Source organism: Rhinolophus hipposideros (genome assembly GCF_964194185.1).
Source record: "Rhinolophus hipposideros genome assembly, chromosome: 15".
NCBI lineage: Eukaryota > Metazoa > Chordata > Mammalia > Chiroptera > Rhinolophidae > Rhinolophus > Rhinolophus hipposideros.
This window is the reverse complement of record NC_138061.1, coordinates 32728735-32754899: the sequence shown is the minus strand read 5'-3', so window position 1 is coordinate 32754899 and position 26165 is coordinate 32728735.

Below are 26165 nucleotides of genomic sequence, written 5' to 3'. Positions count from 1 at the left end.
TGCACAGGCCGATAAGGGTGGGCTCCCTCAACTTCCACCTCCAACCCAAACTGCCAGATATTCATCTTGGGTCTGGATTTTTAATCTCTCTTGGACGAAGAGCAGAAACCTATCTGTGGGCTTGTACATTACCATATTTCCTTCTTTCTCTAGGACACTGCTTTGTCATCGGCAGGTTCTTCCTCTCTACTGACTCCGTTTTCCTAACAAACATGCTTGGGTCTCATTTGTCCTAAAATTATGAAAACTCAAAAAACTAAAAATAAACACATCCTTTCCTTGACTTGGCTCTTTTCTTTTGCTACTTGCCTAGCTTTCTTCTTGTTATGGTACTAGGTTATGGTAATATCCAACCCGTACATCTCAGTGGCTTGACAAAAATTTATTTTTTCTTCATGAAATGGCCACAGATCAGTTGAACCTCCTCAAGAGTATCTATCCTCTTAGACAGTGACTCAGCAAGAGTCTTTAATCTTTCTTTTTTCTTTATTTTTTATTGGGGAATATTGGGGAACAGTGTGCTTCTCCAGGGCCCATCAACTCCAAGTTGTTGTCCTTCAATTTAATTGTGGAGGGCACAGCTCAGCTCCAAGTCCTGTTGCCATTTCCAACCTTTAGCTGCAGGGGGTACAGCCCATCATCCCATGTGGGAATTGAACCAGCAACCTTATTGTTAAGAGCTCGCCCTCTAACCAACTGAACCATCCGGCCGCCCCTCCGGAACCTCAGTGGCAGCTTGTTGTCTTCAATCTAGTTGTGGAGGGCACAGCTCACTAGCCCATGTGGGAATTGAACTGGCAACCCTGTTGTTCATAGCTCATGCTCTAACCAACTGAGCCATCCGGCCACCGAAGGGTCTTTGATCTCTGGTTTTGTCATCTATGTGACAAGACCTCCTCCATAATCACTGTGGTAGGGGGAGAGAGATTGAAAATTCAGGTATGGGTTTTTCACTGCCTCAGTTCAGAAGTGACCACTTCACATTCCACTGAAACACCATCATGTGGCTCCTCCCAAGTGCAAGGAATCCGAGAAGTATCATCTTCCAGGTGCCAGGAAGGGGGGCAGAACCAGACATTGGTGAATATAGTAATGTTTTTCACAACAAACTTCTGTAAGGAGCTGCCTGCACTACTGCCACTCCTCAAAGTTCACTCACTGTCCGTCCAACCCATATCGTCTAAAACCTGGTCGTTAGCACTGCCACTGCACTAACATTCCTGTTTTATGGGGTTGTTTTGTTTTTTTGTTTTTAATCTTTTTCTTACAATGGCCTCCTAGTTGTCTATCTAACCATATTTTCTCTGCTATTACTTCCTTGGTTTCTTTGTAGAAATTGACCAAAACTTCAATCCCCTTCTTCCTGAATCCCCTTCTTTGTCTGCATGACAGTATCTGCAACATTTTCCAGCTTTTGCTTGTCCTTTTCCACACACTATTTCTCAGTCCCCTTTACTAATTTCTCTTCCTCTTCCTTATGTTCATTTTAGGGAGTCCAGGCAGCTCGGACTCTTCTCTGCTTTCCCTTGTGCTTCAGCCTTCAGCTCTGAGACTGGAACTCCCCAATTAATCCCTGTATTCACCCCTTTCTCCAGATCTCAAACTGCACTTAACTTTTAGTTGAAATACACTTGCAGCTTTTAAATTAATATATATTCATAGTCTCTCTGAAAAACCAACCCTTCTTCTGACCTGAAACTTTCTGTTAATGGAATTGTATCAGTTAAAATACCATGACTGCAAGTGACAGAACATCCCCACTCAATTGGCCTAAACAATAAGGAAATGTATTACCTTAAATGTATTACCTAATGAGCAGTCTATGTGCTTATCTCAACTCTGGCCTGCTCTGTGGGTCAGTTCTGGCTTCCGTTGGCTCCTGTCATGGTAGGTAGTCTTCTGTAACAGCTTCAGTGATTGTATTCAGATACATTAGCTTCCTAAAGTGGGGCCGACTCTTCTTTGTGTTTCTTTTTAAGAGAGGAAACCTGTTCCACAAGTCTGCCTAACAGTCTTCCCTTTGCTTCCTAAAAATTTTTTTTAAAAAAATAACAGCTTTATTAAGATATAATTTGCATACCATATAATCGACCAGTTTAAAGGTACAATTCAATGGGGGTTTTTAGTATAGTCACAGAATTGTGCAGCCATCACCAGAATCAACTTTAAAACATTTTTATTGTCCCCAAAGAAACCCTTTATCCATTCACAATCACTTTCTATTTCTGTCTCTCCTCAGTTCCTAACAACCACTAATTTGCTTTCAGTCTTTACGAATTTGTATATTCTGATCATTTTGCTTAAGTGAAATCATATAATATGTGGTCTTTTGTGTCTGGCTTGTTTCACTTAGTACAATGTTTTGAAGCTTACCATATTATATCACGAATCAGTATTTCATCCTTTTTTATTGTTGAATAATATTCCATTGTATGAATATACCACATTTTTCATTCTTTTTAAAAAGATTTTTATTAAAAATATAGCTAACATATGATATTATATTAGTTTCAGGGGTGTACCATAGTTATTCACCATTTGTATGCCTAAACAAGTGATCACTATGATAAGTGCAGCAACCATCTGACACCATACCATGCTATCACATTATTATTAACTGTATTCCCCATACTGTACATTACATCCCCATGACTTACTTCTTTTATACCTGGAAATTTGGGCCTTTTATTCCCCTTCATCTTTCCCCCTTTTTTGTATTTTTCAATTACAGTTGACATTCCATATTATTTTATATTAATTTCAGGTGTACAGCATAGTGGTTAGACATTTATATAATTTAAGACCCCTCTGACTAGTCTAGTATCCACCTGGCACTATACATAATTATTACCATATCATTGACTATGTTATTCCCTATGCTTTACTTTACATCCTCATGACTATTTTGTAACTACCAATTCATATTTCTTAATCCCTTTACCTTTTTCATCCTGCCCCCAAACTCCCTCCCATCTAATCATCCCAACAAACGTATTACCTATCTGACACCATACATACTTATTTCAATATTATTGACAATATTCCTTACACTATACCCTACATCCCCATAACTACTTTGTAACAACCAATTTGTACCTCTTAATCCCTTCCCCTTTTTTCAACCACAACCCCAACCCCCCTCCCATCAAAATGTTCTCTGTGTCTATGAGTTTGTTTCTGTTTTGTTAGTTAGTTCTGTTCTTAGATCCCACATATAAGTGAACTCACATTGTGTATGCCTTTCTCTATCTGACATGCTCTACTTAGCACAATACCCTCCAGGTCCATACATGCTGTTGCAGACGGAAAGAACCCACTCCTTTCCATGGTCAAACAATATTCCACTGTATATATGTACCACCTCCTCTTTATCCATTCATCCATTGACAGACACCCGGGCTGCCTCCACATCTTGGCCATTGTAAACAATGCTACAGTGAACATATGGATGCAAGTTGGATGAGGCAGGGTTTCAGGGAGCCACTAGAGTAGGAACAGTTGTGGTTACAAGGTCAACGTAAATTCTGGTTTGGTGCCAATGCTGAGCTTGGAGCTACTCAGCAAAAGTATCAGAGCAAACTGAGGCCAGTTACAGCCTGGGATTCTAATAGTTTTCCAGGAAAAGAGTGCAATTTGGGGCTGGCTGCTCATAGAGAAAGTGCCTCCAGCACTGGGGAGGTGGTATGGGGGAGGGTCCCAGTGAGTCAGCAGTATGGAGCAGTAGAGCTCACCAGACCAATCAGATTCAGATTTGGCCTTGGTGGGTTGGGCTCAACATAGGAAAGATGGCGTCAGCCGGCTGGCTGCATAGGAGCCAGACCTCATACACGGAGAAAGCTGACTGTCCTCCAGTCCTGCCCCTGAAGCAACACACCTTAGTCTGCACCCCTTCCATCACTCCATATGTCTCCAACGACTTCCCACCGTCCCACCACCAGAAACCAAGGTGAGTGCCGTAAGTGAATCTGTGTGCGGGCCGTTTAAGAGGATATCTGGGTTTCTCAAAGCATTCTGTCCTACCAGGATGGTTGGAGTTCCCATTGTTTTTCACAGCCAGATGTTGTGGTGGCTCCTCTTTCTGGCACCAGTACTTTGGGCCAGGGAGCCTGGTGTTGGGGGCTGGGGCCCCTCGTTCTTCTGGGGGAACCTCTGTGGCAGAGATATCTCTCCTGATTCTCAACTACCACAGGGATGTTTGGGGCCTGTTCCGCATCTCTGCCCCTCTTACCAGTCTTGCCAAGGCTTCTTCTTTATATATTTAGTTTTAAAACTTCTGTTCAACTGGACTTCAGATGGTTCTCCAGGTTGATTGTTGGATAATTTCATTGTAATTTTAATGTATTCATGGAAAGACACAGGAACCGTGTTTATCTACTCCGCCATCTTGGATATTTCTCCCCACATTTGGTTTATTATTCTTCAGTTGATGGACATTTCGATTGTTTCTGCTCTTTTGCTTCTTTTTGCCAAAAAATTTCATCATATACTCATGCCTAATCCAATCACTGGCAAGAAAATGGAGCCACCTGGATGTTTTGAACAAATAAGTACCCTTCTCCCCTTCCCCCAACACCCAGGGCTGAACACAGTGCATCTCCTCTGAAGCTGTGTCCACTTAGAGGATGGTGAATATTTTAACAAAATTGGAAGAAGGGAAGGGTGATGGGGAATGTGGGACAAAAAAACAAGGTCTGCTACAGGCAACAACAAATACTTTAATCTTGAAACTGTGGCTCTTTCTTCTTCCTGGCCAGAGATATCCAATCAGTAGCCAAGTTTGTATATTTGATCTCTGCAGTGTCTCCTCTTGCTCCCCTTTCCCTCACCCCAAGGTGTGCCTGGGGGGACAGAGCACCAGAGAGCAGTTTCCAGGCTCTCGGCCTCATGTGGAGAGGTGCTGGCTCGGGTAGTAGATGGCCGTCAGCTGTGGCTGGTTGGCCGTCAGCTGTAACCATTGAGCCATTGGCCACTGATATAACTGCCGCGGCTACGGAGGAGAGTGAAGGGGGGGTCAAGGAGAGTGGGTCGGTTGGCAGCAAAGCGGACAGCAGGTCGCACGTCGTGTAAACCCAGCCTCCAGTGAGACCATAGTGGTATGACTTCCCTACCTGTGGCTCCATGGGTGTTCATTTTTGGCCTAGCCCTATCCTGCATTCTTATGTGGGGAACAGGACCGGAGACCCCGCCGGACGCCCCGCGTGACAGTGCCTCTCCACTTCATGTTCATATTAATTTGCGTCTGGTTTTTTTCTGACAGCCTCCTGTTTACCTCAATCTTTCTGTTTTGTCTTTTCCTCCTCCAGACCACCCTACACATGTTTATGAGAGCAATCGTTTTCACAGCATATATTTATTAGTAGTAATATCACAGCCTCTGTTCAAAAGTTTTCCATGGCTCTATTGCCTATAAAATGAAGTCCAAATATATCTTTCACACACTTAAGGTCTGGTTCATTATAACTTTAATTATTTATTCTCAGTTATAAATTCCTTTTTCTATTTATGAACATCTTACCCATTCTTTGAGACATCTAAGATAATAACAGGTAACATTTCTTAAGATGTTGTTATGTGCCAACACTATTCTAATACTCATTGAGACAATTCCATTGATTTCTCACAAAAAGTCTATGAGCTCCATCCAATTAGTATTATTCTCTTTTTAAAGATGAGGAAATCAAGGCTAAGTACATTGTCCAAGATCGTATAACCAGTAGGTGGTAGAGCTAGAAGTCACATCCTGGTGGTTCGATTCCTCTTGTGCTCCAAGAAATTATTTTTTATTTCCTCAATATCACCTCCTGGGGCTGGCCCGGTGGCTCAGGTGGTTAGAGCTCCATGCTCCTAACTCCGAAGGCTGCCTGTTCGATTCCCACATGGGCCAGTAGGCTCTCAACCACAAGGTTGCTGGTTAGATTCCTCGACTCCCGCAAGGGATGGTGGGCTGCGCCCCCTGCAACTAAGATTGAAAGGACAACAACTTGGAAAAAAGTCCTGGAAGTACACACTGTTCCCCAATAAAGTCCTGTTCACCTTCCCCCAAAAAATCTTAAAAAAAAAAATCACCTCCTTTCTGAAGGCTTTTCTAATCCCATTTTATTTCCCTCCATCTGCTCCTCCCACCCCCACCCCATCCTCACTGACTGTAATCTCTCCCTCCTTTGTAACCATATAATGTTTTCTTTATAGTTTTCTTACTTCTCATATGTTGCTATAAGACTTGTTAAAATGAAGAGAAGGGAATTATTAATATATTTATTGAACACTTACTATGAACTTTATGATTACTTATATACTTGTTTTTACCTGCCTCTCTTGCCCCTACTGGGTCATACATTGGAGGGCAGGTGTATAAATCTTCTTTTTGTATTCCTAGTGGCACCCATCACAGTAGCAGTAGTGGATGGAGGGTCTGGGTGGGACGAGAAAATGGGAAGGCATGAGGTTTAAAGAATGATGGGCTAGAGACAAACAGATCTGAGTATGATGAATCTTAGCTCCTCAGTGTATTGAGTTGTATGACCAGTGTATCTAGCTGTTAACCTTTCTGTTATGGGCTGAATTATATCCCCTCAAAATTCATATGTTGAAATCCTAACCCCCAGTGTCTCAGAATGTGACTGTATTCGGAGACAGGGTTTTTAAAGCTGTGATCAAGGTAAAATGATGGCATGGGAGTGGGCCCTAATTCAATGTGACTCGTGTTCTTATATGAAGAGGATATTAGTACACAGACATAGAGGTATGACCTTGTTAAGACACTGTGGGAAGATGGCCATCTATAAGCCAAGGAGACAACCCTCAGGAACAACCCTACTGATACCTAATGTACCCTCTGAGCCTCAGTAGCCTCATCTATAAAATGGACTTGCTAGAGGATTTAGTGAAATAAAATTCTCAACACTGTGCCAGGCACTCCCTGATATAGCAACCAGCCAATAGCAATTTTCCCCTTCTTATTATCCTAAGGTGATACCTTTGGGACAGGTAATGTCAGGGTTGGTAGGGGCTTAAGGCTAAAATCCCTGACTATTGGTAAATAAGCAGGTTGAGATGAACCCTAGAAATACTAGTAGCTACAAATGGCAGATTCTAAAATCAAGACTGGGCAGGCAGAAATAGATTGGGAGCTGGGGACACTGGCTGTATCTGTGTCTGAAAGTAACAGAGAGCCAGTCTCAAACAGAGTTAAACAGTGAATGGATTGTATTTGGATCTGCCAGTAAGCAGCTCAGGGATGGATCCAGGAGCATGAAGGTTGTCACAGGACTCTGCCCCGCCCCCCCAGATGGCTGTGTTTTTTCTATACTGATTATGTTCTTCCCCAGACTTCACATTTGTAAGACGTAACACCTTCAACTATATCTTCATGGTTGTAAGATGTCTGCAGAGGCTCGAGAGCTTCACTTACTTTCAGTTTCAAAGACTAGAAGGGAAAAGTTCTTAATTCTTTAAATCACTCAGGCCAGGTCCTGGGACTAGCTCTAGCTTGACTTGAATGATGGGCCTATCTGTACACCATCTCTGTAGCCGGGGGATGTGATCATCTGGCTAGTTTAGGCCCAGGTCACATGTGCCTTGACTAAACCTGAACCACCAGAGAAGGTCTGAGGAAAGGAGAGAGACTAGAGAGCTGCCCAAAACAGATGGCCACCATACCTGTGTACACAGAGAGGTGGCTTTTCAACAATAAAACCGAGAAGCTTCTCTCTCTCCTCCCCTCCCTGCCTTCTTGACCCTCTTCTTCTCTCCCTCTTATTCCCACTTCTTCTAGTAGACGTCTGACTCCCAATTAATTTTGTGGTGACCTAATTCAAGTCCATTTGGTGATCTGATCAGTGACTTTAGAGGTGGTCAGTCTGCCAGCTGCTGCCAGACTGAATGTGGCAAGGCCCTTAGGGAGGGCTATGAGGTCATCTTTTAATCGAGTTAGCCCTTCCTGGTGCACAAGCGCTTAACAGCCTTCTAGAATCTGTGTTCGTGCATATCTAAGTCCCAGGCTTGAGTAGACTCGCTTCTAGGTGTCACTGTCATGGATGACATAGGAAAAAGATACAATAATAATAGCTAATATTAAAGGGGCACCTACTATGTGCCAGGCACTATGATGAGCAATGTACATGCTTCTATTTCATGTCATCTTTACCTCAATCCTGTGAGTACCCTCATTTTATTGATGTGGAAACTGAGGTCCAGAGAGAGTAAGCAACTTGCCTAATGTGCCACAGGCAGGAAGTGGCAGAGCTAGAATTCCAAACCAGGTCTTCCTGATTCCAAACCCCTTCGTCTTTACTTCTCAGCCTCTCCACAACACCTCCACAGTTGGCAGGCCTGGTTGGACTGCAATCTGCAAGCAATTAGCAAAAGCAGCTTTCCAGCAAATCCAAGAAACAATCCAATCTGTAAAAAGGGAGGGGAAAGCCATCTTAAAAGAGAAGCTTTTTTTCCTCCCCAGCTGGTTGAGGGGGAGCAGTTTGCCACAGGCTGCTGAGGGCAAAGAAGGGGCGGAATGCTCACTGAATGTTCATTCTCCCAATTGTTTTTCTATGACATTGAGCTCACACTCCAGGGAAAATGCAGGGCCTGAATTGAAATGTCGTCCAAAGCCATTCAGCCAGGGCTTTAAAAGAAGCTTTGTTGGTGAAAATTTCTTACTGTCCTGACTCTCCCTGGGCTGAAAGTTCCCTGATAAGATATAGGATAACCAGTTCACTTTGAATTTCAGATAAACAACAAATATTGTTTCAGTATAAGGGTGTCCCGTGCAATATTTGGGGTATACCTATACAAAAACATTGTTCCTTGTTTATCTGAAATTCAAATCGAACTGGGCGTCCTGTATATTTATTCGCTAAATCTGTCAACCCTGCCTGGGTTTTACGAAGCCTGATCCCTTCTTCCTGGCTACCCAACCAGATTCCACAGGTTATGTCATTTTCCCGAAGGAAGCAGAATCTAGAGGTGCATTCTGGAAGTGGCATGCTTATGGCTACTCTATCTTGTTCTTTTAAGAAAACTTTTCTTTTTTTTAAATGATGTGGGCTTTGTAAATAGTAATAACAATGATAATAATAATCCTTTCAGGATCTGGGAAATGTCTTGAGGGTTTGGGGGAAACCTCCTTTCCACTAAAGTTCCTGGAAACTGCTCAGTGCAATTTGTATTTAATAAATAGCAGCAAGCAGCACTGCTGCAGCGACTCGTCACAGCGTCCCACAGAGGATGTGGGAGCGGGCCCTGACCTCCCTTGAGCAGAGGCTGCTCCTTGGGGATTATGGTTGAATTCCAAGATCCACAGGACCAAGTGACCTTGGAGGACCCAGTGCAAGAGAGGGAAATGGGAGGACCAAGAAGGAAAAGAGGGCAGGAGAGGGAGGAAGCTTCAGTGCAAATTGAACATCATTTTCTCCTTTGCAGTGCTCATTGCTTCGCTCTCAGTGATAAGTCGGAGAGCACAATCTTGGCATTGACACTCTCCTACTTGGACCTTTCTCTTTTCTTGGTTCCTGGCATAGTGTACTTGGCCATTTGCTGCAGTGATGGGCCATTCCAGGGAGTGCCCCATTTAACCAGCAGCAGGCCAGTTGTCAGAGGAGCCTTTTCAAAAGGGAAGACACCCTGGGAGGGAGAGTATTTGCCAAGCAACTAAGTGTCCCCATGTTTCCAGGTGTTTAGTATATGTTTGTGGGTGTGCACAGTGGGGAATACAAGGCCCCATTGTGCTCCGCACTCTCAAGTTGGCAGAGGGCCTGGTAGCCAGGGTGGGTAACGATTCACTCCAACTGAACACATTTTATTGAGCTTCTAAGTCTGACACCTTCTACTTGGCCTATAGGAAGTGTAATGATAAGACTGATCCCTGCTTTCAAGGGACTTCAAATCTAATAGGGGATAAGGCAAAGCAATACCAACATAGTATGCAGAGCAGTGAAAGCATCCTCAGAGGGGTAAAAGCCAAAGTTTTTGAGGTGTTTGAGAGAGTGAAAACATTTGCTTGAAGGGGAGATCACAAAGATGTCATGGAGGAGGTGGCATTCAAGATGAGCCTTGCAGGATGGGTGAGATTTCATTCGGTTGGGCATCGAGAAGAGGACATATTTGCCAACTGGTGTTTCATTGTGTTTCACATAGAAATAAATCCATTCCTAACACAGATCCAAAATGAATTCCACTGATGGTAAGCATGGTCATACCAGGGCTAGTGTTCCAAGCAGACAAGCATATTTATTATAATGCTTCTTCACCTTGGAGTCGCCTCAGTGATATCAATGACTGCCATGGACAGCTAAAACCAGACACCCACCCCATGTGCCAGACACTGTTTTGTGTGGTTTACGTATAACATCTTACTCAATTCAAACGAGTGGCAGCTTCCTGGATAAATTATCATCTCAATTGCAAGATTAAGACTGTGGAAGAATCCATTTATACAAGTTTTCCTTATCTACTCATCCACCCCGATTCAGGAATTCTTCTATTGGTGGCACAAAGCGATTAGTCTACTATTTTTCCCCCTCCAGTTTTTTTTTTTTGCGTTGATGTACAGTTTTGTCAATATATAGATTTTGTAGAAATGATTAAATATGAAGTAACATATAACTACTTACTCTTTTTTTCTCTTTATATTGTAGAAGTATTGCAAGGATGGAACCTTATTTAATGAATTTCACTAAAACTCATTTTTGGATTTCAGCTCTTGTTATCACTATGGGCTACTGTGTATATAAATATATTTACTTAATTAAGAAATCATGAATAGTAAGTTTTTTGGTAGTCCCGGATCAATATGTGTCCACTTTAGAATATTCCCCCCCCTTTCTACCACCTGCTCCCCTCCGTCTGGTTCAAACTGTTGTCTCTCAGTCTGCTTGTATAGGACACAGCTCCCTGGTCCATGCTGGGAGCATCACGCTGAGGCAGTCTGTGGTCGGTTGGCTATTCACAGCAGCCCACATCAACCTCCGGCTGCTCGGCAGCCCAGCTCCAAAGAGGGCCATTGTTCACAATCTTAGCTGTAGAGGGCGCATCGTACTGGCCCACGTGGGAATCGAACTGGCGACCTGGGTGTTAGGAGCACAGCGCTCCAACCACCTGAGCCACCAGGCCGGCCCCCACTTTAGAAATTTTTGATCTTTAGGTAGAGTATTTATTTATGTGATTCTTGCTACTGATCACCTCTATTATGTTAACTAATTAGATATGGCAAAGTTTCAAAAATGTTTTGTGGAAACTGCGGTATAACATTGTTTGAAAATGGCTGTCTTTTGCTTAATTGTGTCATAAAGTTCTGGAGAAGAAAAGCCCTTCACTCCTTTAAGAAAGAGGTGGGGGTTTTGGCAGTTTGTAAATACTGTTGGCACAGTCTTTAGCATAGAAACTACTTTCCACGTCAAGGAAGTCTTGATAACAGGGGAAGAGGTAGAGCTGTGAGCTGGCTTTATGGGGGCCTCAGGAACCATGTCCTGATTTAGAAAAAAAGAATGTCACAGGGAAACACTATTATATAGACCTAGATGGTTTAGCTTTCTTTTTAGCTGTCTTCAAGGGATCAAAAGAGGTTTTTTTGAACCAATCAGCAAAAGGAAGTGATACCCTTGAAAGTAGCCCTCCATATAAAGAGGAGGGGACATGTAGGTAAATTATCGCTGTCTGTCAGGGGGAGCTCAGCACAGATGTGAGTCAGAGAAACAGTGGTGCCAGCGAGCACTCTACCAAGATCTAAGACCCTTTAGTTGTTCTCTTCCCATTTCAGTTTCTCCATCCGGAAAAGATGTCATGCTGTTATTTTACAGGGGTGAGTGAAAATTCATTTATTCAACAAATAGGCATTGAGCACCTCCCATGCTAGGCCTCTTCATATATAAAAGCCTTGCTGAAGTCATAAGTGAGAGGATGCCTGCAGTCAACCTCAAGGAGTCAATACATGCTGAAAGGGAGGCTATTGTTCCGATTACGAGAAGTGCAAGCATCTATAAACACCCATCATCTCCCAGGATTCTTTTGGAAGAACATCCCCATCTGAAGCATGGATAAATAGAGTGATACTTAGAAGTCCTAAAGTTCAGACAGACTCCTAGCATGACCTTTTCTTAGGCTTCAAAATAAGATGGAACTGGACAAAGTGGTCATGGATAACAACAATGTTTTATGAGAGAAGGTCCTCAAATCATATTTCTAGGGTTGGAATTCTTTCTTTTTTTTAACTTTCCTATATTGACATATTTGTTATGGGTACAAATATGTCAGTAGTGAACAAGTGGTTAAATCATATATGTACTGTCTTTATTTGCCTTTCATTCTTTCCTTCCTTCCTCCCTTCCTTCCTTCCTTCATACAAAAAGCATCAAGCCTAGATTTTGTACTCTGAAAAGCCTAATTAATTCATCTACACATCATCTGTCATAACTAAGACTCCTTCATCTACTACAGAAATGGCTGTCATGGGCCTATTAGAAATTAATCAACCTCTCTGTCAGTCAACAGAAAATGTCACTGCCGTGTTACCATATTTGTGATCATAATATCTATATACTTCCTATTTCATTGTATGGCATAAAACATATTCCCTCTTAAACACTGGTGTCCAATGCCAACTTGTGACCACAGACAAGATCTTCTAAGACAACATTTCTTTCAAGTATGGGCTATTAAAAAGAGGCAGATAATTGTGTTTTTTTGTATGTATTGAACTTTGGCTGCCATATGGTACAAACAAGACTGTATTTCTAATAGCTGTCAATGAACAAATTGATCAGTCAATAAGCAGTTATTGAGTATGTGATTTGTGTAAGAATCCATGTTGGATCATGAGAGAGATAAGCCCCAAATGTAAGTAAACAAATATTAAGACAGAATTTTTTCCTTTGGGAACCATGAAGCTGAGATGACAAACATTTAACAATTCAAAACCAAGTGACAGTTGTTCCTCCGAAAAATGACAAAGGCGAGAGTATTGGGAAGGCTTTGTGAGGAAAGTTGATTTTCAAACACAGAAAGGGTTTAGGTAATTCATTTTCTAAAACTTGTATAATGACAAACTAGGGACAAATGTCTTCCTAGTAACTTCAGCTGCTATGTGGTACAAAACAAACTGTATTTCTCATATTTATCAGCTAACAAATTCATCAGTCAGCAAACATTCCATGAGTATCTGCTTTGTACAAAAACCAAGGCTGGATCTTTTAAATTTTTTTTTAGAATTTAATGAATTTTAGGACACATGTGTTGAATATTTGAGGACAGCTTTTCAACCTCTGTAATGTTCTGGGAGAAGTTGAGCTTAGCTTTCTAGAGGCAGCCTCCCCCCCAACCCCCCACCTCCCACCCCCTTCTTCACATAACCTCAGAGACTATGCATTTGGCATTCCCCACGGCTAGATTTGAAAGCCCAAAGTGTCAGAATGATGGCCTTCTGCTGAGCCCTTCTCCAACTCATGGAAACTCTGCATCTGAGTAAAAAGGAAGTTGAGGCTGGAAGCCTGATGAATGTTCAGGGGCTACTTCCTTAAACTTTAAGTCAAGCCAAGTTCCCTGCATTAGACAGTAGGATTACTTTGGTTGATAAAGAACTCGTGTACAATAACCTCGTAATTCCCAAAGTGAATATATGAACTTCCTCCCTGTTCATTTCCAGGTTCACTGGACCCGAGCCATGAAAGAGCTTGGGCTCATTAGGAAGGACAGATTATTGGGCACGCTGTGGAGCCACCCATGTTTTATGAGGCTGGGAGTGGGTTACACAAAGTGCCACAGAGTGAGAAAGGAAGATGTTTGGAAATATTTTTCTGCTTAAACTCTGAGATTGCAAGGGTTTTCTTAGCCCTGTGGAATTCTTCTCGCTGCCTAGGGATTTCTAGGTTTCTAAGAAGCTTGAGGTGGTTGTTAACCTAATACACAGTTGAAGGGAGCCAAGACAGCCTTCCAATGCCAGCTGTGTGGTAGGATGTCTTCTTAAAAGGCTCTTAAAAATCAGGCATGTAAGGGAATCCTTCTTTCTGAACTGGGGCCTCTGAAACTGGGTCAATGGTTCTTATCCTCATCTTCCTGCTTGCTTTGCTGAAGCACAGTTTAGGCAAATAAATATCAATGAATTGCTTAATGATTTTCATAAGGCTCCATATTTTCAAGGCAAGGGGCTCTCCTGAAATGTTTGATCTACTCCATATGAATCTGTTTTCCAAATGGCCAGCACATGTCGAGGCCTGCCGTCCTCTGGGTTACAGGAAGACGCCTTTGATGGGTTAACCGCAGAGTAACTGAGCTCTTTTCAAGTCCCTTTCAAAAGTTCCTTTGTCCTGCTGTGGCTCTTGCCACTTGGATCGAATCAGCAAACGATTGCTCCTGGCAAAGGGTTCTAGTACATTCTCCCTCTGATCTGGGTTTGGTCCCTGGGTAATGCCATTTGTAATCTAGTGTCCCAAAGGTTGAAGTTTAAGCACCAGTCAGTTATGACGCAATTATCCAAACTCTACACGGGCCATCCCTTCTTTTCCAGCACTTTCTCCCCAAATCACACCTGAATGAATTTCCTTAAAGTCAAATGAAGTCATCGTCATTCTCAACCATCTTAGGGAAGACTGGTCTTGCATTTCACAGAACTTCTGGACAGCTGCCTGATGTTGTCTTCAGTAGGATATTATTGTTTTGGAAGTGGCCTCCCATGTTCTAGAGTCTCTCCCATTCTTTTCCTAGGCTGGATATAAATACTGTATTTAGCCGTTAACTTCACATTCTGCACATACATAGATTTGGTTTGGCTGGTTCCTACAGATTTTGATACATAATCAAATCACAGCATGAGTGAAACATACACGGATATTATCAAGTTGAGAGGGCAGATTGGAGAAATGAAGGGGGAAGACAAAAGCAATCCTGGTAAGCCGCTACCATGTGGACAATAGTGCCTTAGGCACACAGGCATCAACAAGGACTAAAATGTTATATTTTGTTATTTTCTATACAAATCAAATCTGTTGGAGACAAAGCTTAATTTTTAATCCAAAATATATAGTAACTAGTTATAAAAACATACCAAAATACATGACAGAGTAAGATTTAAGAAAATGAAAAATCTTTCCCTCTGTGTTTTCAATGTTAAAAAAAAAATACTTTTTTCACTAATATTGTCACCATTAGGCACTTCTTAACTCTAGATGTACTCTATACTTCCAAGATAACTTTTGTTTTTTCTTAGCTCCTATGATTCTGGGTATCCAAAAGCCTCAGCCCCTTATTTGTTCATACACTGTGTAAACTGCTGGTAGCTTTGGGCTAGTTTAGTAAACATTTATTCTAGTGATGACTTTTTGACAGGCCCAGGGCTTAGGCTTCAAAAGCCAACAGTTCTGCTTCCCCCCCTTCCTCCCTCCCTCCCTCCTTTCCTTTCTCCTAATATTATCTGAAATCCAGTGATGGCAAAGCTCTTTTTCAGCCTCTTTTAAATAATTATTTGCCCCTCATGCAAGAGAGCCTTGCTAATTTCAAACATTCAAACTACATTTTCTATTTTGATTAATTGAATTACCATCCACACAGCCACCTAGTCCAGAAAGCTGGGAGTCATAATAGACTCCTGTCTTCTCATTACAACCCTTGTCCCACACACATCCAGTCAATCACCAGCTTCTGTCAGTCTTTCCTCTTATTGCTGTAACCTACCCTTTCCTCAATCTCTATGACTGAGACTTTTCCCAGTCTTAAATGTCTGGATCTTGTACCTGGATTAGCCACAATGACCTCCTAATCATTCTCTTTGCCTCCAATCTCTTTTCTATTCCATTCTTTCCCCTTTTAATAAAAAGCTTAGATTGTTTTTACCTGAATTAAATTTGATAGCTAATAAGTCATGGAACTATGATTCAAACTAGTTGGCAAAGATTTTTTTTTTTTAATTATGAACAGATGTTTACTGAATATTTTCCATTATCTATTTTAATATGTCAATGTGATAAATTACATGATTGATTTTCTAATGTTAATTCTTACATGCCATATAAGATATTTTATATGATATTTATGTATACACTTACTTTGGATTTCTTGCTAATATTTAGTATTTTTACATCTCTATCCACATGTGAGATTGATTCTTATTCTCTTCTTGTCTGGCTTTGACATCAGGGTTATAATGGTTTTATAAAATATGCTGAGGAGTTTTTCCTCGTTTTCTATTCCCTAAAATGGTTATTTGTTAGAGGAAAGTATTTCTTCCTTGAAATTTTGGAAAAAAAATTGCCCACAAAGTCTTCTGGAGCTATTGGTGTTATATTTTTGACTATTGAGTTAATTTCCCCCTCCCCTTCCTGGTTATAGGTTTATTCAGTGTCAATTTTTTTCTCCATTTAATTTCATTAATTTATGCTTTCTAAGGTTTCAAGTATTTTAGCTTAAAGTTGTTCATGTGATTCTCTTATGATTTTTAAATATTTACTTTTTCTGTTTCAATGTCCCTTTTCATATCTAGTACTGTTGTTTATTTCTGCCTCTTAAAAAAATCAATCGTGCCAAGAGTTTGTCTATTTGATTACTTTTTTGAAACAACCAGCTTTTCATTTTGTTGATCAGATGACCAACCATTCATTCTTGACACCATCACAAGAGTAACTTTTTGGAAACTCAAATCTACTTTTCAAAACCCATCAGGGGCTCACTATATCACGTCTACGCTCAACCTCCAAACTACTTCACCAGTTCTTCTCTCTGCACTTAGCCCTTCCCTCTAGCAGTATCAGATTGCTTCTAGGTCCCAAAATGTCAGCTCTTTTCATGCTCTGTGCCTTTGTATGGACTTTTCTTTTTTCTTCCATTATCCACTTGGTCTAAGGCTTTAAGTTCCAGCTCAAGTTTTCCTATTTTGCAGCTTCTCTTGAGCCTTTCTTTCTCTAAGTAACTACTTCCTCCTCTGCACTTGTTTTTGTGCCTTGTACATATTCCTATTTTTCCATCTAGCATTGTGTTTTGTTTCTGTGTCTGCCTGCATTTCTGAACCAGGAGACCCTTGAGGGCAGGTGCAATTTATTTTTTATCTTTATTACTAGCACTTTTCACTCATTTCTCTTATCCCACATCTTTTCTTTTTCAAACAAGAAAGGTAAAAAAAGTAAAGAAAAGATTACTGTGGGGACAAAGCCCCAAAAAACAGTTTCCAGGCTCTCGGCCTCACATAGAAAGGTGCTGGCTCGGGTAGTAAATGGCCTTCAACTGTGATCAGATGGTCAGCAGCTGTGGCTAGTTGGCCGTCAGCTGTAACCCGTAAGCCACTGGCCACTAATATAACTGCTGTGGCTATGCTAGCAGAGAGGAAATGGGGGCTAGCAAGAAGATGGTGGCTGGCAAGCGCGGACTGCTATTAGGCAGATTATGTAGATCCTGCTTCCTGTGTCTCCAGCCCAGCCGCTAGCGAGAATATATTGGTTTGACTCCCCTATCTATGGCTCCGTGGGTGTTCCTTTTTGGCCTTACCGTGTCCTGCGTTCTTGGGCGGGGAATGGGAGCTGAGACCCTGCAGGACAAATGGCGCAGCGAGCAGGGTCCCCCGCGTGACAATTACACTATGTTTTTTTCCTCTATTTTAAGAGAGGTTGGCATCCAATCCCTCTAAGATGCTAACTAAATTAACTTCACTCTTCCGGCTTTGTCAAGATGCACTTAGCATTGAATCACCTATTTGCTAACATCTTTAACTTTTTAAGACAATATTTTCCTGTTATAAGGTCTAAGCTATTTTATGTCTGAACATTTGAATGAATTTCAAATACCAGACCAGATTTTAATCAGGTTACATAATGTCTTCCTTGCAGAGAGTTTATTTATAAATGTATGCACTATTTAATTAAAAGGCATGATAAGATTTCATGACCAATGCCACTACCTTCAGATTTAGGCAAAACATTGCAAGTAGGTAATTCAAAGAAACCTTCATTTTAGATAATAATTTTTCTCATCGAGGAAATTACACTTTGCAAAAGTCAACCTAGGTATGAATACAGAAAGTAAGATGCTATAGAAAGGAGGCAGTTGAGTGGTTCTTAAACACGGGAGTTAGAAAACCTGGATTTGAATCCCAGGTCTACCATTTACACATCAAATAGGACTTTAATCAGGTTAAGTATCATCAGTAAAATAGTGATAATGATATATGACCCACAAGATTCTCATGAGGGTTAAATCATATAATTTGTGGGAAAATGCCAGGAAACAGTGATACTCACTAAATTTTAATTTAATTTGCACGATGACAAATCACGCGTGTACCTACCATTATTATGTAAATGATAATTTCACATTGACAACATTGTTAATGAGGCATCCAACGTCAGCCTAATTAAAGAAAACCCCAGTCTCCTTGAGGTGCTGTTTGCTTTATGAACTTTGTGGCCTGGAGCAGTACCCTTTGCTAATCCATTTTATTTTCATTGTTTTAATCAGAGGACAATTAATCAGACACTGGGATTTGGGGGTCTCGAGTTCCATTTTGAGCATGCACTGTCTGGTGACCTTGAACAATCAGTGGAATGATGCTCGTCTGTGAATATTTTTTGCATTGCCCCGAAGGCAAAGCATGAATCCTATTCCCTTTTTCTGCCTGCTCAGCACTAACTTGGCAATGCTTGTTACCAAAAATCAGGACATCGATGTTTTAATTCACAAGAAAAATCCAAGTCACGTAATATCTTTATCCCTCTATGAACTGTGGGGGAAAGGCAAGTAACCAAGCCTAAATGTTCAGCATAAAGCATTTGCTAATATCCCTTTAAAGTAATAATCTCTCCACAAGGCCAGCAGCACTTTAACTGACACCTCATTTTGCTGTTGGAAAGAAAACCTTTCCTGTGTTCTCTGTCTCCACCTGAACTGTGGGGTAATTGAAAGTCATTTTGTTTCTCCAATCACCCTAGGCAGCGACATGCACATTATCCATCCACTTCACTACCTAAATCAGGGGTTGAGGAAAAGTCCCTGTGGGAAGCGTGAATAGCCAGCAGCTGCGTCTGGCCTGGCCAGCTGAATTTCAGCCTGCTCCTTGGCCCAACCCCAGGACTGATAAAGCCTTTGCTAAGCTTGAGATTTCCCCAGCATTTATGAGCAAAATGGAAAGACTGCTTTCTTCTGTCTTGATGGTCTCTCCATGTTCCTTGGGCCTAGTAAATTGTTTGGGGCAGGAAGAGAGTGAGGGGGAACTGGGCCCAGGGAGGGGGAACTGGGCCCAGTCCGGGGTCTACATGCTTCCAGCTTGACCTATATTCCAGTGACACATACCAGATCTGAGTAGGACATAACTGCCCAGGGAGTCACCCAGCCCTCCTCCTCCTCCTTCTTCAGCCAAGAGAGCAGCCAGGTCTGTACACCAAGTTGTCTCTTATTAGCCTGATGGCACGACAGGGACATGGGGGGGGGGGGTCCAGCCCCCTACAGCACGCTCCTCAGGGCCACCCCATACCATACTCCACGGAATGCAGCAGTAACCAGAAGGGTGCAGGAAAGTCTATCTCTCTTGGCTTTATTAAAATTTATTTTCTTGCAAGCATTGTTTTTGGAATGCTTTGCTGCATTTCTTTAAAGTGGGCAGATGGCAGGATCTGGAGGTGTAAAAGAGCTACAAAAAACAAGATGATTCAAGCAGAAGGAATATGTATACACCCTGCTGGATCATCCTAATATTAATCAGGAGCGCTGGCTTTTTTTGTTTGTTTGTTTCCCTTCCAGGACTTTTAAAGTTTTTTCTCTATTTTTTAAAAAAAGGGCATAATGTATAAATGGGCCACTTGTGGGGCTTTGGCTGGGAAAACTGGTGTCAGTTTTTGCATTCAGCTTATTTTGAGGATGAGTGAAATTGAAAGGCTTTAGAGGAAGACCTTTCGCTGTGAGTGGACAGTAGAGGGAGGAAAGTGAAAATGGGACTCCTGAAGAGGAAAGCCGAAGCCGGGTTGGCAGGGATGGTGCCATCCAAAGCACAGGAATTGTGCCTAAAAGAGATAATTTCAAGTTGAGCTGTGGCTTACCACAGTGCCCTCGTGATTGGTTTGAGTGGTCAGATGTCAGGGGTGACTGAAAATAAGTTCATTTTCCCACAGTGAAAGAAAGGAAAAAAAGAACAACTTTGCCCATATAAAACAAATACTTGCACATTTCAGAGTTTGGCTGGAGCAGGTCTGAAAGTGTACCACCATCCATGTGACTTTTAGCTGAAGAAGAAACAACAGTTATTGCTTTGATTAGCATCACATTTTACCCAATCCTCCTTCTCCCCCTTAATGATCACAAATAGTCTTTCATGGTGTAATTGCTCTGCCTATTGTTCGTTCAGTTCGAAAGATCTTCTGAGAGTTTGTGTCTGTTATTCTGTCGCTGATGGGGAGAAGAGAATGATTCACAGAATTATCTCAAGTGAAGGGTTTGGGGATCATGCACTGCAAGCCTAGGAGCTGATCACCTCCTCCTTCAACCTACAGTGCAGCCTGGCTTTATGTGGTGGCAGCTGCAGAGCCATCTTTTTCTGCTGTGCGTGTGTGGGAGGATTGTGGGATTCAAAGTGTTAAAGTGTCATCTGCAATGGGAAAAATGGCTTAACCGCAAATTCATCCTGTGTTGGCCTAGATATGTATTAGTGTGTGTGTGTGTGTGTGTGTGTGTGAGTGAGTGATTTTTTTTTCCTTTTCAAATACTATCCTCTGTTATGATCTCATATCCTAAATTGTCTCCTTTATAATTTAGTGACGGGGTTTACCACCCAGAATGGGGTGCTTTCTTCCATCATATATGCCAGAAAAGCAATGAAACTCTCAAAGGTGAAAACCCAGAGCATCAGATCACTGCTTGGAAGACGAAAGGCTTGATTTGGTGATCACACACCAGCAACCTGAAATCCGACTGTCCTGATGCCTTTTCTTTGTCTTTCTGTTCGTAATCCTGCGTCCTGACCTGATCTCCCCAATCTCACTGTGCCTGTAGCACCTTGAGTGATTCAGTGGCTGTAAAAGCCCCTGCCGACTTTGTTTTGGCTGGAATTGCAACCCACATGTGGGAGAATTCAGCTAAAACATCCCAGAGCTAATAGTGTGCCCCTGTGCTGTGGTAGCAGATCAGTAGAAAACGGTGACATCATGGTTATTCCAGGACTTCAGGTCTGCAGTGCAAAGTGGCTTCCGCGCTGTACATCAGAGTCAGAACCTGGATTCAAGACAAAAACAACTCTCTCTTCCCATAAATATCTACTCTGGGGCTCAAAAATATTCTAAGTACAACTGCTCAGAAATGGTCCTCTCCTTGGAGACCCATCTGATTTTCCAAATCCAATCACAAACTTCTTAATAGCATGTCATGAACCTCTCAGCTCATTATTTCTCTTCAAAGCCCTTCAGTTTGCCAGCTTAGAGCCTGGGAAGTGTTGTTTGATGATGTGCTGCCCCATAAATAAACACATAGGACATACTAAAATCCATCCTTCACTACTTCTGCCTTTCCTACCAGGAATGCTGCCATAGAATCAGGGATGTATGATTCACAGCAATTGCTCTGAATTGAAGGGGTTTTGTGTGTGTGTGTGTGTGTGTGTGTGTGTGTGTGTTTTAACATGTCTAGTGTGCAATGTAGGTGATATAACAGATTTATCACGTTTATATAAATCCTAGTTTTTTTTCTTCTTGTTTCTTCCTCTCTTTTCTCACCCCCTGTCATGGTTAGGACATTGGAAGCAAAGAGGGTAGGAACGTAGACAGACTCTCTAAAATAGCAATCACAACTTTAACTATTCCTTATAGCAGGAAACCAAGGCATTGGGTAATTTACCACATCTCTAACTCCCACTGATCCCTCTGATGTTTTTAAGTTATGAGTAGACAATCATTTTACACGTGTAACCAGCTATGAAAGTTAGTGTACAGAATTGAGGTTACTGTTGTAATGAAATAAAGCTCACACAAGCTAATCTGACATGTGTTTTGGCTAACTTTTTTTTTAACTCTATGGTAATTAGGCAAAAATGATAAACAGTTGACCCAAATAACTGTCATTTGTATTGTTTTGTTGCAAATTATGGTGAAATTAATATTGTTTTGGGATAGGGATATAAAAACATTTGAATCTTATTTTCAATCAGCCTCCTTTTCCTATAGTTGCCGAGGGAAATATGTGCAGAGAGAACAATGGCCTGCAAAATACTTTTTTTATTAATACCTGGATCTGTGGACACAAAGCCCACTGCATGGCCCAAGAAAGCATCACTAGAAAAATTATTAAGTGAACCATGTTAAAACTTGGTACATCATAAGTACATTAAGGTTCTCCAGAGAAATAGAACCAATAGGATTTGTAAATATATCTATTTCTTTATCACAGAAATTTATTTATATAGGATTTATTATAGGTATTGGTTCACATGGTTATGGAAGCTGAGAAGTCCCACAATCTTCCATCTGTAAGCTAAAGAACCAGGCAAGCCAGTGATGTAATTCAGTCCGAGTCCAAAGGCCTGAGAATTGAGGGGGAAATGATGTAAATTACGATCTGAATCTGAAAGCTGGAGAATCACTGATGTCAGAGGGCTGGAGAAGATGGATGCCTCAACTCAAGCAGATAGAGAAAATTTGCCCTTTGTCTGCCTTTTTGTTCTATTCAGTCCATCACTAGATTTGATGATGCCCAAGTGTATTATCCAGCATGATTTTCTTGACTTAGTCTACTGATTCCACTGCTAATCTCTTCAAGAAATATCTTCATAGACACACACAGAAATAATGTTTTTACAGCTATCTGGACATCCCTTAGCCCAAAATGACCCCCAAATTAACTAACCATCACAATAAGTACTGTGATAGTCAGTATCTTTGGGCCCCCCAAAGATGTCCACATTTTAATCCCCGGAACCTGATAATATGTTATGTTACATGGCAGGAAGGAATTAAAGTTGCTAATGAAATGACCGTAAAATAGGAACATCTTGGTTACCTGGGTGAGTCCAATACAATCACAAGGGTTCTTTAAATATGGAAGAGGGAGGTAGAAGTCATTGTCAGGTGATGTTATGTGAGAAGACTCAACCTTCCATTGCTGACTTTGTAGATGGAAGGGGCTACTAGGCAAGGAATGCAGGCAGCCTCTAGAAGCTACAAAAAGCCAGACAACAGATTTTTACCTACAGCTTCAAGAAAAGAACATAGCACTCTGATACTGTGATGGTAGCCCATTTTACATTTCTGACCTCCAGAACTGTAAGATGATAAATTTATATTGGTTTAAGCCACGGAGTTTACGGCATTTTTTTACATCAGCCATAGGCCACTTTAAAGTATTTAATACATGTTAACTGATGATTTAATCCTTTCCCTTATTGATATCCCTTTCTGACTAGTAAATTCATGGAGATCCGCGTCACATTTATGTACCTGGTGTCTCAGTCCGGATTCATTTTCACTTCAACATCTATCTGATATTCTCAAAATAAATGCTATAAAGAGCAGTAAGAGCACAAATTCTTACTTATGGTAATATTGTCTGACTGCAAGCAACAGAAACTGGCTCTATCTAACTTAAGCAGGAATGGAATTTGTTGGCAAGACACTGGGTAGTTATCAGAATTAATTGGAAGTCTGAAAGATCAGACTTTAGAAAATTAGCAGGAGTTAAGACAGATCATGAATCAGGCCATAGAACAAAGATCAAGACTGGTAGTGACCAGAGGACACTCAGTACCAGTAATACTGGACCCCCGATGTCACCACTGCTATTGTGAATCTATGTGCTATTTTTAACTCTTTGTGTTGTGTTCTCAGGATTCCAAGTTCTGGGCAGAAATGTCCAGTTGGGATCATGCAGCTCTAACAGAGGTGGGTTGGCCTCTTTGGTTTTCATTGTGGTCGACAGTGCCCTACCTGCCACCGAGACATATACAAAGAGATCTTCCAAATAAGATGTTGGGACCCAGATAACTACGCAAATGACGAATGTCCACTACACCTACCCTCTTTCAATGTCTTAGTCCCTCTGGACTGCTATCATAGAGCAGGTGGCTTATAGACTGGGTGGCTTATAAACAATAGAAATTTATTTCTCACAGTTCTGGAGGCTGGAAAGTCCAAGGTCAAGGCATTGGCAGATCCATTGTCTGGTGAGGACCCACTTCCTGGTTCATAGGTATCTGTCTTTTCTCAGTGTCTTCACATGGCAGAAGGGCAAAGGAGTTCTCTGGGGTCTCTTTTATAAAGGCTCTAATTCCATTGTCTGGGCCTCAGTTAGAAAGCTCAATATCCATGACCTAATCATCTCCCAAAGACCTCACCTCTAAATACCATCATGATGGAGATTAGGTTTTAACATAAAAACTTTGAGGGGACATTAACATTCAGTATTTAGCACTGAGCTTCAGTTTTCTTGTCTATACAATGCAGATAAAAATCTCTACTAAGTCTATTCTACGCCAAACGCCTGGTACATTGCAACTTTGGAGAGCTATTGAAAATTTTCTGAGCATGATCATATACCTTCATACCTCTGCTATTCCGTTTTCTGAAATTTTATCCCTCTTTATCTGTCTTGTGGCCTTCTATTCATTTTTCAATACCTAGTATGCTAGTCCTAGGCCTTTTCCCCTTAAATCCATTTCTGGCCTTTTCCTGCTCTATTCTGTATTAGAAGGGACTGACTCCTGTAGGCTGTGTTTTCTAGGCTTCTGACTAGGTTAGGCCGATGGGAGGCTGTAGCAAAAGATATTCGAACAAGAAGAAGAGAGAAACTTAGTATTTCTCTTGTTCCTTGAGTAGTATCTTCAGACCCAGCTGTGTTTCTTCCATTGTTCCCTTCTTTCTGGAAGGCCTGCCTTTCTGGTTCTAACCTCTGTCAGGTGACCCTGGACCCTGAGCCTCATGAATGCAAACTATTCTCTTTGTCCCTGTAGCCTAAAGATGGTAGCACTGTGTTCCCCGCTGTTGCTAATCTATGGGTTGCCTCCTAGTCTTGTTTAGCTTTTTAACAATTCCATAACCTGTGGTTCTGGTTATTGTTTCTATGTAGAAAGTTATCCCAACATTCAGTGTCTTAAAACAACCATTCCATGAGTCAGGAGTTTGTACAGGGCACAACCAAGATGGTTTATCTCTTGTCCAGCGATGTCTGGGCCTCAGTTGGGAAAACTGAAATACTGGGGGTGACGTGACACCTAGGGGTTGGAATCATCTGAAGATTATTTACTCACATGTCTGGTGCCTGGGCTGTGATGACTCAAAGGCTAGGACTTCCGACCAGAGCACCCACACACGGCTTAACATGTGGCGCGACTTCCTCACAGGACCACAGCCTCAGAGTAGTCAGCTAACACGGTGGCCCAGGGCTCCAAATGTGAGTTCCATCCAGCAACGAGGGCACTCCTTTTTATGCCCTAGTTTCTGAAGTTGTACAGCATCACTGTCCCTCTACTCTATTAGTTGAAATAGTCATAAGTCTACCCAGATTCAAACAGGGAGGTGGGACACAGATCACATTCCTCAATGGGAGGAAAGTCAAAGAATTTGGGTGTCATGTTTAAAACCACTGTACCTGGATTACCAATGTACAGTACGAAACTGCTCCATTTTCCTTATGTAGAACATTTTCTGGTTTCCTAGTTGGACTCTGATCATTCAGTTTAGTTATTTGCTCTATTGAAGTGCCTTAAATTCCCCTTATTAGAATTGGTCGCTCCCACCTCTGTGCTACCATGACTCACCATAACATTTGGATAAACTATTCTAATTACTTACATGTTGCTCTTTCTCACTAGACCAGGGGTTCCTGGAGGGGCTAAGCCTTATTTATCTCAGTCTCCTCTATTCTTAGCACATTTCTGGAACATAGTAGACAATAATATATGTTGAGTGAATGGATGCATACTTTTACTCTAACCGCACTGATCACCAAAAGCATTTTGCTCTCAACACTTGGAGAAAATTGGTTAGAAAGCCTCCACAGCTTTGTAAAGATTTTGACCCCTGATATGAAGAAAAAGCCATGAAGTCAAATGCCAATGGGGCCTGGTACGTAAATGAGTGAAGCAGGTAGAGAAGAGCAGTGAAGGAGGTGGAACGTGGCGAGTGTCGGCCTCATTTCAGAGGCTACCCTGTCCACAGCCCTACCCAATTCCTGCTGGTAGTGAGTGAGAATGTGGCTCAGTGTCTCAAGAACTTCTGACTTTGCAG